General features: G+C 41.8%; 1 long non-coding RNA gene across 1 annotated transcript; it reads left to right on the forward strand.

Moving 5' to 3' along the window:
* Positions 1–144: 144 nt before the first annotated feature.
* LOC133644853 (uncharacterized) lies at positions 145–6,686 on the forward strand. The gene is made up of 3 exons (XR_009824846.1): positions 145–232; positions 4,146–6,367; positions 6,453–6,686. It is a non-coding gene; the product is annotated as an uncharacterized LOC133644853 (long non-coding RNA).
* The last annotated feature ends 8,314 nt before the right edge of the window (positions 6,687–15,000 follow it).

A 15,000-nucleotide genomic window follows, 5' to 3' on the forward strand; every position in this document is an offset into this window, starting at 1 on the left:
TTATGTTTGCTTTTCCTGTGTTTGAAATCACTTCCTGCCCAGGTGCTTTTGTTTTGTCACTGTTTCCTGTTTGCGCGCTGTCTTTTACGCCACCTTTACTCTCTGCGCCCTGTCCCGTCAGCACACCTGCTCCTCGTTCAATTAGTTCTATTTAACTCCACCTGAGTGCCTCCGTCAGCGCTTCATCATTTTTCTTTTTGGACGGATGTGGATCGGACGGGTTTTGTTCACAGTGAGTAATATTTTGGGCTTTTCCACTTGCTTGTGTTGATGTTTTCCATAATGTGCTCTGCTGCTTTCTATGGTGATTGTGTTGATGTTTTCCATAATGTGCTCTGCTGCTTTCTATGGTGATTGTGTTGCTGTGACACTTTCACCTGCACTACACATGCACATGTGTTAGCAACACAACATGAAGCAACAACACACTTTTAGTCAGTGACACACAAAGATGACAAGCTGTCACTCACAATGGCTCTCAACTGCTGCTAAGAGAGTCAAGGTGGGTGTGAGTGTTTGATAACACAACATGAAGCAACAACACACTTTTAGTCAGTGACACACAAAGGTGACAAGCTGTCACTCACAATGGCTCTCAACTGCTGCTAAGAGAGTCAAGGTGGGTGTGAGTGTTTGATGCAGGTGAACACACCTGCCCTCACTGATTAGGACCAACTATGGTTGTCAGTTTGTTTGTTGTGGCCGACTGTTGGGCCTTTGTTTGTTTGTTGTGGCCGACTGGTGGGCCTTTGTTAGTTTGTTGTGGCCGACTGTTAGGCCTTTTTGTTTGTTGTGGCCGACTGTTAGGCCTTTTTGTTTGTTGTGGCCGACTGTTAGGCCTTTGTTTGTTGTGGCCGACTGTTAGGCCTTTTTGTTTGTTGTGGCCGACTGTTAGGCCTTTTTGTTTGTTGTGGCCGACTGTTAGGCCTTTTTGTTTGTTGTGGCCGACTGTTAGGCCTTTGTTTGTTGTGGCCGACTGTTAGGCCTTTGTTTGTTGTGGCCGACTGTTAGGCCTTTTTGTTTGTTGTGGCCGACTGTTAGGCCTTTTTGTTTGTTGTGGCCGACTGGTGGGCCTTTGTTAGTTTGTTGTGGCCGACTGTTAGGCCTTTTTGTTTGTTGTGGCCGACTGGTGGGCCTTTGTTTGTTTGTTGTGGCCGACTGTTAGGCCTTTGTTTGTTTGTTGTGGCCGACTGGTGGGCCTTTTTGTTTGTTGTGGCCGACTGGTGGGCCTTTTTGTTTGTTGTGGCCGACTGTTGGGCCTTTTTGTTTGTTGTGGCCGACTGTTGGGCCTTTTTGTTTGTTGTGGCCGACTGTTGGGCCTTTTTGTTTGTTGTGGCCGACTGTTGGGCCTTTGTTTGTTTGTTGTGGCCGACTGGTGGGCCTTTTTGTTTGTTGTGGCCGACTGGTGGGCCTTTTTGTTTGTTGTGGCCGACTGGTGGGCCTTTTTGTTTGTTGTGGCCGACTGGTGGGCCTTTTTGTTTGTTGTGGCCGACTGTTGGGCCTTTTTGTTTGTTGTGGCCGACTGTTAGGCCTTTTTGTTTGTTGTGGCCGACTGTTAGGCCTTTTTGTTTGTTGTGGCCGACTGTTAGGCCTTTTTGTTTGTTGTGGCCGACTGTTAGGCCTTTTTGTTTGTTGTGGCCGACTGGTGGGCCTTTGTTAGTTTGTTGTGGCCGACTGGTGGGCCTTTGTTAGTTTGTTGTGGCCGACTGTTAGGCCTTTTTGTTTGTTGTGGCCGACTGGTGGGCCTTTGTTTGTTTGTTGTGGCCGACTGTTAGGCCTTTGTTTGTTTGTTGTGGCCGACTGGTGGGCCTTTTTGTTTGTTGTGGCCGACTGGTGGGCCTTTTTGTTTGTTGTGGCCGACTGGTGGGCCTTTTTGTTTGTTGTGGCCGACTGTTGGGCCTTTTTGTTTGTTATGGCCGACTGTTGGGCCTTTGTTTGTTTGTTGTGGCCGACTGGTAGGCCTTTGTTTGTTTGTTGTGGCCGACTGTTGGGCCTTTGTTAGTTTGTTGTGGCCGACTGGTAGGCCGTTGTTAGTTTGTTGTGGCCGACTGGTAGGCCGTTGTTAGTTTGTTGTGGCCGACTGGTAGGCCTTTGTTTGTTTGGGGTCTGTGAGGCCAATGTAAGTTTGTTTGTGCCGGTACCGGGCCGCACAAGAAATAAAAAAATTTAAAAAAAAAATTTTTTTTTAAATAAAAATATGTATATATATTTATTTTTCTTTTATTTTTATTAAATCTACATAAAAAAACAAGATACACTTACAATTAGTACACCAACCCAAAAAACCTCCCTCCCCCATTTACACTCATTCGCACAAAAGGGTTGTTTCTTATTAATATTTGTGGTTCCTACATTATATATCTATATCCGCGGGACAAATTTTCAAGCGTTGACTGGTCCGTATTTACAAAAAGGTTGGGGACCACTGATGTACAGGGTTGACATGTATGTATTTTGTTTATGGTCATGTACAGGGTTGGTATGTATTTTGTTTATGGTCATGTACAGGGTTGGTATGTATTTTGTTTATGGTCATGTACAGGGTTGACATGTATATACGTCATACTTGCCAACCTTGAGACCTCCAATATCGGGGGGTGGGGGGGGGGCTTGGTCGGGTGTGTCGTTGGGGGCGTGGTTATTTACAGCTAGAATTCACCAACTCGAGGATTTTATATATATATATATATATATATATATATATATATATATATATATATATATATATATATATATATATATATATATATATATATATATATATATATATATATATATTACATAATAAATACTTGAATTTCTGTGTTCTGGTGGCTATCCACTAGATGGCAGCATTGTCCCTGTTTAACTTCTCCGTTCATGATGAGTATATAATTTCGGCCACCGTGTTCAAGGGAGAAGTCTGTTTTACAAAATGTACAGGCAACATACACCTTCCCCTTCCAACTGTCCTGGATGAACTGAAATGCTTGTTTCCATTCGTTTTGGAACTTGCAAGCGTATTTCTTCATCTTGCTCGTCGACGGCGTCGCCATGTCCGCCAAGGTCCGCATTGAGCTGGAGGGGGCGTGGCCTCCAGCTCCGGCTGAATACCGGGAGTTTGTCGGGAGAAAATCTCTGCCGGGAGGTTGTCGGGAGAAAATCTCTGCCGGGAGGTTGTCGGGAGAGGCGCTGAATATCGGGATTCTCCCGCTAAAAACGGGAGGGTTGGCAAGTATGATATACGTATGTATTTTGTTTATGGTCATGTACAGGGTTGACGTGTATATATGTATTTTTTTTTTATTTTTTTTAACAGGGTTGACGTGTATATATGTGTATTTTTTTTTTACAGGGTTGAAGTTTATATGTATATTGTATATGTTTTTTGTTTTTTTTACAGGGTTGACGTGTATACATGTACTGTATGGTTTTTGTACAGGGTTGACATGTGTATTTTGTATATGGTTTTGTTTTACAGGGTTGACGTGTGTATTTTGTATGGTTTCTGTTTTACAGGGTTGTGTATATATGTGTGTATTTTGTATGGTTTTGTTTTACAGGGTTGACGTGTATATATGTGTGTATTTTGTATGGTTTTGTTTTACAGGGTTGACGTGTGTGTATATATGTGTATTTTGTATGGTTTTGTTTTACAGGGTTGACGTGTGTATTTTGTATGGTTTTGTTTTACAGGGTTGATGTGTATATATGTGTGTATTTTGTATGGTTTTGTTTTACAGGGTTGACGTGTATATATGTGTGTATATTGTATATGGTTTTGTTTTACAGGGTTGACGTGTGTATTTTGTATATGGTTTTGTTTTACAGGGTTGACGTGTGTATATATGTGTATTTTGTATATGGTTATGTTTTACAGGGTTGACGTGTGTATTTTGTATGGTTTTGTTTTACAGGGTTGATGTGTATATATGTGTGTATTTTGTATATGGTTTTGTTTTACAGGGTTGATGTGTATATATGTGTATTTTGTATGGTTTTGTTTTACAGGGTTGACGTGTGTATTTTGTATATGGTTTTGTTTTACAGGGTTGTGTATATATGTGTGTATTTTGTATATGGTTTTGTTTTACAGGGTTGACGTGTGTATTTTGTATGGTTTTGTTTTACAGGGTTGTGTATTTTTTTTAAAATTTTTTTTACAGGGTTGACGTGTATGTGTATTTTGAGGACCAACAGCGATGCGTGCTGCGTCGAAGCCCGCTCCAAGATGGCGGCCAGGAGGCGGGGACGTCGAGTGAGCAGCGAGATGGGCCGCGCCGAGAGCGACGCGGCGAACGCGACCAGGCGCGCGGATCGGCACCTGGTCACAATCAGCTAATCCCCTCGCAGCAGTTAAAGGAACAGCGACGGTGGAGAAGCTGAGGCGCATGCAACGAGAGACGGAGAAAGGAAGCGGACACAACGAGAGGCTGATGCGGAGCGAGAACGGAAGAGAAGGAGACGAACCCGCGAACGACGGCGACGGGCTGCTGAAAAGCAGACTGAGGACGGGAGGAAAACCATTCGTGTGCTCACGCGAGGAAAAGGCAGCTGCTGAAAAGCACGTAAAGACTTTATTGAAATAATAAAGATGTCACAACAATGTCTTCCTTGGATGGTCCTGCCAACCCACCTGGAAGCAAGAGTCTTCCACAGTGGGTATTTTGTATATGGTTTTTACAGGGTTGACGTGTATTTTGTATATGTGTTTTTCAGGGTTGACGTATGTGTATTTTGTATGTTTTTTTTTTTTTTACAGGGTTGACGTGTATATATGTGTATTTTGTATGTTTTTTTTTACAGGGTTGACGTGTATATATGTGTGTATTTTGTATGTTTTGTTTTTTTTACAGGGTTGACGTGTATATATGTGTGTATTTTGTATGTTGTTTTTTTTAACAGGGTTGACTTGTATATATGTGTATTTTGTATGGTTTTTTTTAACAGGGTTGATGTGTATTGTATGTTTTGTTTAACAGGATTGATGTGTATATACTGTGTGTATTTTGTATGTTTTTTTTAACAGGGTTGACTTGTATATATGTGTATTTTGTATATGGTTTTTTAACAGGGTTGATGTGTATTGTATGTTTTTTTTAGCAGGGTTGACGTGTATATACTGTATGTGTATTTTGTATGTTTTTTTAAACAGGATTGACGTGTATATACTGTGTGTATTTTGTATGTTTTTTTTAACAGGATTGACGTGTATATACTGTATGTGTATTTTGTATGTTTTTTTAACAGTGTTGACGTGTATATACTGTATGTGTATTTTGTATGTTTTTTTAACAGGGTTGACGTGTATATGTGTATTGTATGTTTTGTTTAACAGGGTTGACGTGTATATACTGTATGTTTTTTTTAACAGGGTTGACGTGTGTATTTTGTATATGGTTTTTTACAGGGTTGACGTGTATGTGTGTTTTGTATATGTTTTTTTTTTTAACAGGATTGACGTGTATATGTGTATTTTGAATGTTTTTTTTACAGGGTTGACGTGTGTGTATTGTATATGTTTTTTTTACAGGGTTGTGTGTATTTTGTATGTTTTTTTAACAGGGTTGACGTGTGTGTTGTATAGTTTTTTTTACAGGGTTGACGTGTATGTGTGTTTTGTATGTTTTTTTGTTTTTTTTACAGGGTTGACTTGTATATATGTTGGCGTGTGTATTTTGTGTATGGTTTTTAACAGGGTTGACGTGTATATATGTGTATTTTGTATGTTTTTTTTTTTAACAGGGTTGACGTGTGTGTATTGTATGTTTTTTTACAGGGTAACGTGTATATGTGTGTATTTTGTATGTTTTTTTTTTAAACAGGGTTGACATGTGTGTATTGTATATGGTTTTTAACAGGGTTGACGTGTGTATTTTGTATATGGTTTTTTACAGGGTTGATGTGTATATGTGTATTTTGCATGTTTTTTTTTAACAGGGTTGACGTGTGTATTTTGTATATGGTTTCTAACAGGGTTGGCGTATGTGTATTTTGTATATGGTTTTTTACAGGGTTGACGTATGTGTGTGTGTATTTTGTATATGTTTTTTTACTGGGTTAACTTGTGTGTGTATTGTATGTTGTTTTATTTTTTTTACAGGGTTGTGTATTTTGTATATGGTTTTGTTTTACAGGGTTGACGTGTGTGTATATATGTATGTATTTTGTATATGAAAACACAACCCTTACACAATGTTATGGGTCACACTCCTCCTGCTGTGCACGCTGTTGAGCGGGCCACACCAACGGGCGTTCCCTCTCCGCTGCGGGCGTGCCTCCGCAAGAGATCTGCAATCAACACACCTGCCCGTGATGAGCGACCCGCCTTCATAAGCCAGCGCGTCTTGAGATCCGGTGCCAGAACGTAGCTTCTCCTACCAGTACAGTAAGCCAACACGTCTCCAGCCTTCTCTCTCCCTGTGTTCCCTTCCCATCGTGTTCACTGTCTCTCGTGTTGTGTCGTCCTGCAGCTTCCTCGTCCTCGAGTTGCGTGTCTCGTCTACCTGGACTCCCTTTGGATTCCCTCTTGCCTTCCTGGACTAAGACCTCGCTCCTGCCCCGTGACGTCTGAGCCTGCTTTTCCCCTTGTGGTCTTCTGCCTCCATCTCAACACGCACACTCAACACCCTCTGGTGACCACGCTCAGATAATACTTACACATAGTCGCACTACATCTCTTTAAGCTAATCACACACTGCACTCACATACTGAGCTGTCAATAAACACGCTGACAGCTAACGACATCATCGCCTCCTGCAGTCTTCTTCTCCCGCTGTCCCGTCACACAATGTTCATTCATTCATGTTATCATTCTTACACCATGCACCGCAACAACACTACACAACTCTGACACAATGTTATTGATTCATTCATGTTACTAATTTATCATTCTTGCACCGCAACAACAAAGACACTGTAAGTATATATATATACGTATATGTGTATATATATATAAAGGTATATACAGTATAGGTGTAATATGATCAAACTTCCTTGTCAAAAGTCTAGCAGCCGCATTTTGTAGCAAGTGTAATATTTTAATGCTAGACATAAGGAGACAGGAAAAGAATAGGTTACAGTAATGGAGACGAGACGTAATGAATGCATGAATAATCTCGCTGTCGCTAGTGGACAAAATGGAACGAATATCAGCGATATTACGGAGATGAAAGAAGGCCGTTTTAGTAACACTCTTAATGTGTGACTCAAACCAGAGAGTTGTTTTAGTAATACTCTTAATGTGTGACTCAAACCAGAGAGTTGTTTTAGTAACACTCTTAATGTGTGACTCAAACCAGAGAGTTGTTTTAGTAATACTCTTAATGTGTGACTCAAACGAGAGAGTTGTTTTAGTAACACTCTTAATGTGTGACTCAAACCAGAGAGTTGTTTTAGTAACACTCTTAATGTGTGACTCAAACGAGAGAGTTGTTTTAGTAACACTCTTAATGTGTGACTCAAACGAGAGAGTTGTTTTAGTAACACTCTTAATGTGTGACTCAAACGAGAGAGTTGTTTTAGTAACACTCTTAATGTGTGACTCAAACCAGAGAGTTGTTTTAGTAACACTCTTAATGTGTGACTCAAACCAGAGAGTTGTTTTAGTAATACTCTTAATGTGTGACTCAAACCAGAGAGTTGTTTTAGTAACACTCTTAATGTGTGACTCAAACCAGAGAGTTGTTTTAGTAATACTCTTAATGTGTGACTCAAACGAGAGAGTTGTTTTAGTAACACTCTTAATGTGTGACTCAAACCAGAGAGTTGTTTTAGTAACACTCTTAATGTGTGACTCAAACGAGAGAGTTGTTTTAGTAACACTCTTAATGTGTGACTCAAACGAGAGAGTTGTTTTAGTAACACTCTTAATGTGTGACTCAAACGAGAGAGTTGTTTTAGTAACACTCTTAATGTGTGACTCAAACGAGAGAGTTGTTTTAGTAACACTCTTAATGTGTGACTCAAACCAGAGAGTTGGGTGGAAGATAATACCCAGATTCTTTACCGAGTCGCTTTGTGTAATAGTTTGGTTGTCAAACATTAAGGTCAGGTGTTATTAAATAGGTGTATAATTGTTTGGTTGTCACATGTTAAGGTGGTATTAATAAATAGGTGTATAATTGTTTGGTTGTCAAATGTTAAGGTGGTGTTATTAAATAGGTGTGTAATTGTTTGGTTGTCAAATGTTAAGGTGGTATTATTAAATAAGTGTATAATTGTTTGGTTGTCACATGTTAAGGTGGTATTATTAAATAGGTGTGTAATTGTTTGGTTGTCAAATGTTAAGGTGGTGTTATTAAATAGATGTATAATTGTTTGGTTGTCAAATGTTAAGGTGGTATTATTAAATAGGTGTGTAATTGTTTGGTTGTCACATGTTAAGGTGGTATTATTAAATGGGTGTATAATTGTTTGGTTGTCACATGTTAAGGCGGTGTTATTAAATAGGTGTGTAATTGTTTGGTTGTCACATGTTAAGGTAGTATTATTAAATAGGTGTATAATTGTTTGGTATTATTAAATAGGTGTGTAATTGTTTGGTTGTCAAATGTTAAAGTGGTATTATTAAATAGGTGTATAATTGGTTGTCAAATGTTAAGGTGGTATTATTAAATAGGTGTATAATTGTTTGGTTGTCAAATGTTAAGGTGGTGTTATTAAATAGGTGTATAATTGTTTGGTTGTCACATGTTAAGGCGGTGTTATTAAATAGGTGTGTAATTGTTTGGTTGTCACATGTTAAGGTAGTATTATTAAATAGGTGTATAATTGTTTGGTTGTCACATGTTAAGGTGGTATTATTAAATAGGTGTGTAATTGTTTGGTTGTCAAATGTTAAGGTGGTATTATTAAATAGGTGTATAATTGTTTGGTTGTCAAATGTTAAGGTGGTATTATTAAATAAGTGTATGATTGTGTTGTTGTCAAATGTTAAGGTGGTATTATTAAATAGGTGTGTAATTGTTTGGTTGTCACATGTTAAGGTGGTATTATTAAATAGATGTCTGTGTCTAGCAGGACCGATAATCAGAATTTCCGTTTTCTTGGCGTTGAGTTGCAAAAAGTTAGCGGACATCCATTGTTTAATTTCATTAAGACACGCCTCCAGCTGACAAGACACGCCTCCAGCTGACAGTGAAAGCTAACACGTATGATGTCACCTAGCGGCAGCATGTAAATACTAAAGAGTGCAGGGCCAAGAACCGAACCCTGGGGAACTCCACACGTTACCTTGACATAGTCCGAGGTCACATTGTTATGGGAGACACACTGCATCCTGTCAGTAAGATAAGAGTTAAACCAAGACAAGGCTAAGTCTGACATACCAATACGTGTTTTGATACGCTCTAATAAAATCTGATGGATGGTATGGAAAGCAGCGCTAAGATCAAGAAGCAGCAACATAGATGACGCATCAACATTCATCGTTAGCAATAGATTAGTCATTTTTGTCTCCGTAGTAATTTGCCCTCAAACTGGATTGAAAGGGTTCACAGAGATTGTTAGACGCTAAGTGTTCATTTAGCTGCTGTGCAACTACTTTTTCCAGGATTTTCAAAATAAAGGGAAGGGGGTCGGTAGTTTACCTTGAGGTCAGGATCAATTCATGTTAGTAATTGATCATTCTTACACCATGTAATATTTTGTGGTCTTATAGTATTTTGGGTTGAGGAAAAGACATGAAAGTGTTACCATGATGGTCAAAAGGGAAAACTATTTTAACTTAAAACTTTGTTGTGTTGAATCAACGACATAATTCATCTATGACTCGTGTTGTGTTCTTTCAAAGGAAACCCAGTGAGCTGCTCATTGGTTTCTTTCCAATGTGAATCCTGTCTTCAAAACCAATATCAATACACAAAGAAATACTACAATATATTTATATTTGCTCGTTTCAGTTATTTGCATTATTTTCTAACAAGAATAACATTAACTGCAGTCGAAGCAATTTGAAGATACATTTTATTCAAACATCTTTATTAGCGAGTGAATGCATCTCCTTCTGGTCCAATGAGGACCAAGCATGCTGATGGAAGCATTCCAGCATCGTCCAATGAGGATGTAGCACGCTGACATCATTCCAGCCTCGTCCTTCTCATCCAATGGGGATGAAGCACGCTGATGACATCATTCCTGCCTCGTCCTTCTCATCCAATGAGGATGAAGCATGCTGATGACATCATTCCTGCCTCGTCCTTCTCATCCAATGAGGATGAAGTATGCTGATGACATCATTCCTGCCTCGTCCTTCTCATCCAATGAGGATGAAGCATGCTGATGACATCATTCCTGCTTCATCCTTCTCATCCAATGAGGACAGAGCATGGTATTGACATCCTTCCTGCCTCGTCCTTCTCGTCCAATGAGGATGAAACACGCTGATGACATCATTCCTGCCTCGTCCTTCTCGTCCAATAAGGATGAAGCACGCTGATGACATCCTTCCTGCTTCGTCCTTCTAGTCCAATGAGGACCAAGCATGCTGATATCATTCCAGCCTCGTCCAATAAGGATGAAGCATGCTGATGACATCATTACTGTCCTTCTCGGCCAATGAGGACGAAGCATGCTGATGACATCATTCCAGCCTCGTCCTTCTCGGCCAATGAGGACCAGGCCTGCTGATGACATTATTCCTTTCTCGGCCAATGAGGACCAAGCACGCTGATGACTTATTTCCTTCCTCGGCCAATGAGGACCAAGCACGCTGATGACATCATTCCAGCCTAGTCCTTCTCGTTCAATGAGGACCAAGCACGCTGATGACATCATTCCAGCCTAGTCCTTCTCATTCAATGAGGACCAAGCATGCTGATATCATTCCAGCCTCGTCCAATAAGGATGAAGCATGCTGATGACATCATTACTGTCCTTCTCAGCCAATGAGGACGAAGCATGCTGATGACATCATTCCAGCCTCGTCCTTCTCGGCCAATGAGGACCAGGCCTGCTGATGACATTATTCCTTTCTCGGCCAATGAGGACCAAGCACGCTGATGACTTATTTCCTTCCTCGGCCAATGAGGACCAAGCATGCTGATGACTTATTTCCTTCCTCGGCCAATGAGGACCAAGCACGCTGATGACATCATTCCAGCCTAGTCCTTCTCGTTCAATGAGGACCAAGCACGCTGATGACATCATTCCAGCCTAGTCCTTCTCATTCAATGAGGACCAAGCACGCTGATGACATCATTCCAGCCTTGTCCTTCTCGTCCAATGAGGACGAAGCTCGCTGATCATTCGAGCTCCACGATCAGGCAGCGTGGTGCAGAAGACTTTTGGATTGTCCCACACGTTTCTTGGAGCTCCAAAGTCGGGGGCTCCAGGCGATGCTGCAGATCTTCTGGATAGATCAGCGATGAGTCGTGAGAAGGTTGACTGGACTCAAAGCCAGAACTTGTTAAGAACAAGGACTTATTTTCTGGACTTGATGAGAAGATGGCTGATCCATCGCCTGACAGGACTTTTATCTTTGCTTGAAAAATCTGCGGATAGAATGTTTCATTTGGAGAGTCAACATCCTGAAGATCAGGCAGATCATCCATGTAAAGCAGTTCTGCATACTGCAGTCTATACTCTGGTGGACCAGGACTCTGTGGTTCTTCTGGAGCATCTACCTTCTCAAAAAGAAGCTGGTGATCATTTGTTGAAAATTCTCTTTCAACTTCATTGCTAAGAAGCCGATCCTCCTCTCCAAGAACCCGCTGAGCCTGTTCTTGGTCTTCCTCAAAGATTTTACCTCGGATCGGGACGTCCAAGACTTTGTCAAGCTGCTCTGATTTGGAGTCTTCTTCCAGTTTTTCATCGGATGACTGTGTTTGACTCTGGAGGCTCTCCAGTGTGTCCTGGACAAAGCTATGGATGTTCTCATCAGGTGGGTCTGCATCCTGCAGTTCAGTCTCCAGTAGACCTGGACCATGTGCCTTTTCAGGAACATGGACATTGTCAGAGGCAGGCTGCTCATTTGAAAGATGCACAATGTTGGGTTCTCTGCTTTGATTGCAGAGAAAGTGATGCTCTTCATCATCCAGCTGCCAAGCCTGTTCAATATCTTCAGAAATCTTATCTTGGATCTCGACGTCCAATATTGTGTCAAGCTGCTCTGATTTGGACTTTTCTTCCAGTTTTTCATTGGATGGCTGGGTTTGACTTTGAAGGCTCTCCAATGTGCCCTGTACAAACCCATGGATGTTCTCAGCATCCTGAAGATCAGGTAGATCCTTCATGTGTGCCTGTGCTGCATCCTGTAGCTGAGTCTCCATTGGACTGAAGCCATGTGGTTTGTCAGAATAATTTACCTCCACAGAAGGAAGTTCTCTCTCTGATGTATCTCGAACAACCCCATTCTGCTCTCCATCCAACTGCTGAGTGTGGTCATCCTCTCCTTCAGACATCTTCTCTTCCATTGTGGCCTTCAACTCTTTGTTAAGCTGTGACTTGGACTCTTGGTCATTCATCTGGTTTTCTTGGGTCTGCTGTGTTGCTTGATCCTTAAGGAACTCCTCATGTTGCTCCAATGTGTCCTGCACCAAGGTCTGAATGTTTCCAGCAAATACTTCAACATCCTGAAGATCAGGCAGATCATCCATGTAAAGCAGTTTTGCATACTGCAGTCTAGACTCTGGTGGACAGGGACTCTGCACCAAGGTTTGGATGTTTCCAGCAAATACTTCAACATCCTGAAGATCAGGCAGATCATCCATGTAAAGCAGTTCTGCATACTGCAGTCTAGACTCTGGTGGACCAGGACTCTGTGGTTCCTCTAGAGCATCTACCTTTTCAAAAATAAGCTGGTCATTTGTTGGAAATTCTCTTTCAACTTTATTGCAAAGAAGCCGATCCTCTCCAAGAACCAGCTGAGCCTGTTCTTGGTCTTCCTCAAAGATCTTACCTTGGATCTGGACATCCAAGACTTTGTCAAGCTGCTCTGATATGGAGTCTTCTTTCAGTTTTTCATCGGATGACTGTGTTTGACTCTGGAGGCTCTCCAGTGTGTTCTGGACAAAGCTATGGATGTTCTCATCAGGTGGGTCTGCATCCTGCAGTTCAATCTCCAGTAGACCTGGATCATGTGCCTTTTCAGGAACATGGACATTGTCAGAGGCAGGCTGCTCATTTGAAAGATGCACAATGTTGGGTTCTCTGCTTTGATTGCCGAGAAAGTGATGCTCTTCATCATCCAGCTGCCGAGCCTGTTCAATATCTTCAGAAATCTTATCTTGGATCTTGATGTCCAATATTGTGTCAAGCTGCTCTGATTTGGACTGTTCTTCCAGTTTTTCATTGGATGGCTGGGTTTGACTTTGAAGGCTCTCCAATGTGCCCTGTACAAACCCATGGATGTTCTCAGCATCCTGAAGATCAGGTAGATCATCCATGTGGGCCTGTTCTGCATCCTGTAGCCGAGTCTCCATTGGACTGAAGCCATGTGATTTGTCAGAATAATTTACCTTCACAGAAGGAAGTTCTCTCCCTGATGTATCTTGAACAACCCCATTCTGCTCTCCATCCAACTGCTGAGTGTGGTCATCCTCTCCTTCAGACATCTTCTCTTCCATTGTGGCCTTCAACTCTTTGTTAGGCTGTGACTTGGACTCTTGGTCATTCATCTGGTTTTCTTGGGTCTGCTGTGTTGCTTGATCTTTAAGGAACTCCTCATGCTGCTCCAGAGTATCCTGCACCAAGGTATGGATGTTTCCAGCAAATACTTCAACATCCTGAAGACCAGGAACATTATTCATCTGCGGCAGCTCCGCATCCTGCTGCCCAGTCTTCGGTGGACAAGGACTTTGCGACACTACCCAGAGCAAATCAGACTGTTCCTCCTGTGCCACACTGTTGTAGCATACAAAGGTTGTAGATCTTCCTGCATCATCACCAGGAACCTGATCATCCTCTCCGTCCACAAGCTGAGTCCGACCATCTTGTTCTGCACATATGTTTTCCCCAATACTGTTTTCCTGGATCTCATCGGATTGCAATGTTTGGCTATGGAAAAATTCCTCCTGGGCCTCCGAACGGTCCAGCACACAGCTCCAGATGTTCTGAGCAGTTGGTTCCACATCCTCAAGAACATGAAGATCAATCTGCAGCAGTTCTATATCCCAGAGTCTTGTTTCAAGTAAATCAGGACCTAGTGGTTGAGGAGAAACTACCTCCATCGGATGTCGCTCATTATCCCGCTCCTCTTTCACATGACTCACACTTGTAGGTTCTCTTTTGGTCTCATCCCAAAGAATCTGATGGTCCTCTCCATCAGCTGGATGAGCTTGCTCATCTTCCTCAGACATCTCATCTTCTACCTTGGCCTCCAAACCTTCAACAAGTTGCTCTGATTTATAGTTTTGGTTGTTTGGTTGCTGGGTTGTGTGTTTTGACTCTTCATGTGCGTCCAGTATGTCCTTCACAAAGCTATGGCTGATTTCAGTAGGTGGTTCTTCATCTTCAAGAACAGGTATCGAGTGTGCATCCTCTAAACAAGTCTCCAGAAGACTAGGACCATTGGGGTCCTTGGGATTTTCTAACTCCACAGACAGCTGGTCCTCTTGGTCTCCGCATTCATAGCTTACAACTATTTGAGGGCCTCCTTCTGCTTCATCACTAGAAACTTGAACCTTCTCGCCATCTGCCTGCTGAGCATGTTCTTTTGGTTTTTCAGACATCTCATATGTAATCTCTGCTTCTACGCTTTCATCAAACTGCTCTGATTTTGAATCTTTTCTGTTTCCACCGGGTGGCTGTGGTGCTTGACTCTGGGAAAACTTCTCATGGGTCTCCTGCACAAAGCTCTGGACGTCCTCAGCAGGTGATCCATCCATATGAGGTGGCTTTTCACCTTCGGGGCTGGACCCCACTGAAACGGGAACCTTAAGATCCCTGTGATGGTTTCCTTTGACAGAAGTTAGCAGGTTCTTCTGTTGCTCGCTCTCATGGTTTGAAACTGTTGGAAGTTCGCTTCCTGGTTCATCAATGATAGGCTGATCTTTCTTACCATTTGTCTGCTGAGCCTGTTCA

The sequence above is a fragment of the Entelurus aequoreus genome, linkage group LG28 (genome assembly GCF_033978785.1).
Source record: "Entelurus aequoreus isolate RoL-2023_Sb linkage group LG28, RoL_Eaeq_v1.1, whole genome shotgun sequence".
Classification (NCBI taxonomy): Eukaryota; Metazoa; Chordata; class Actinopteri; order Syngnathiformes; family Syngnathidae; genus Entelurus; species Entelurus aequoreus.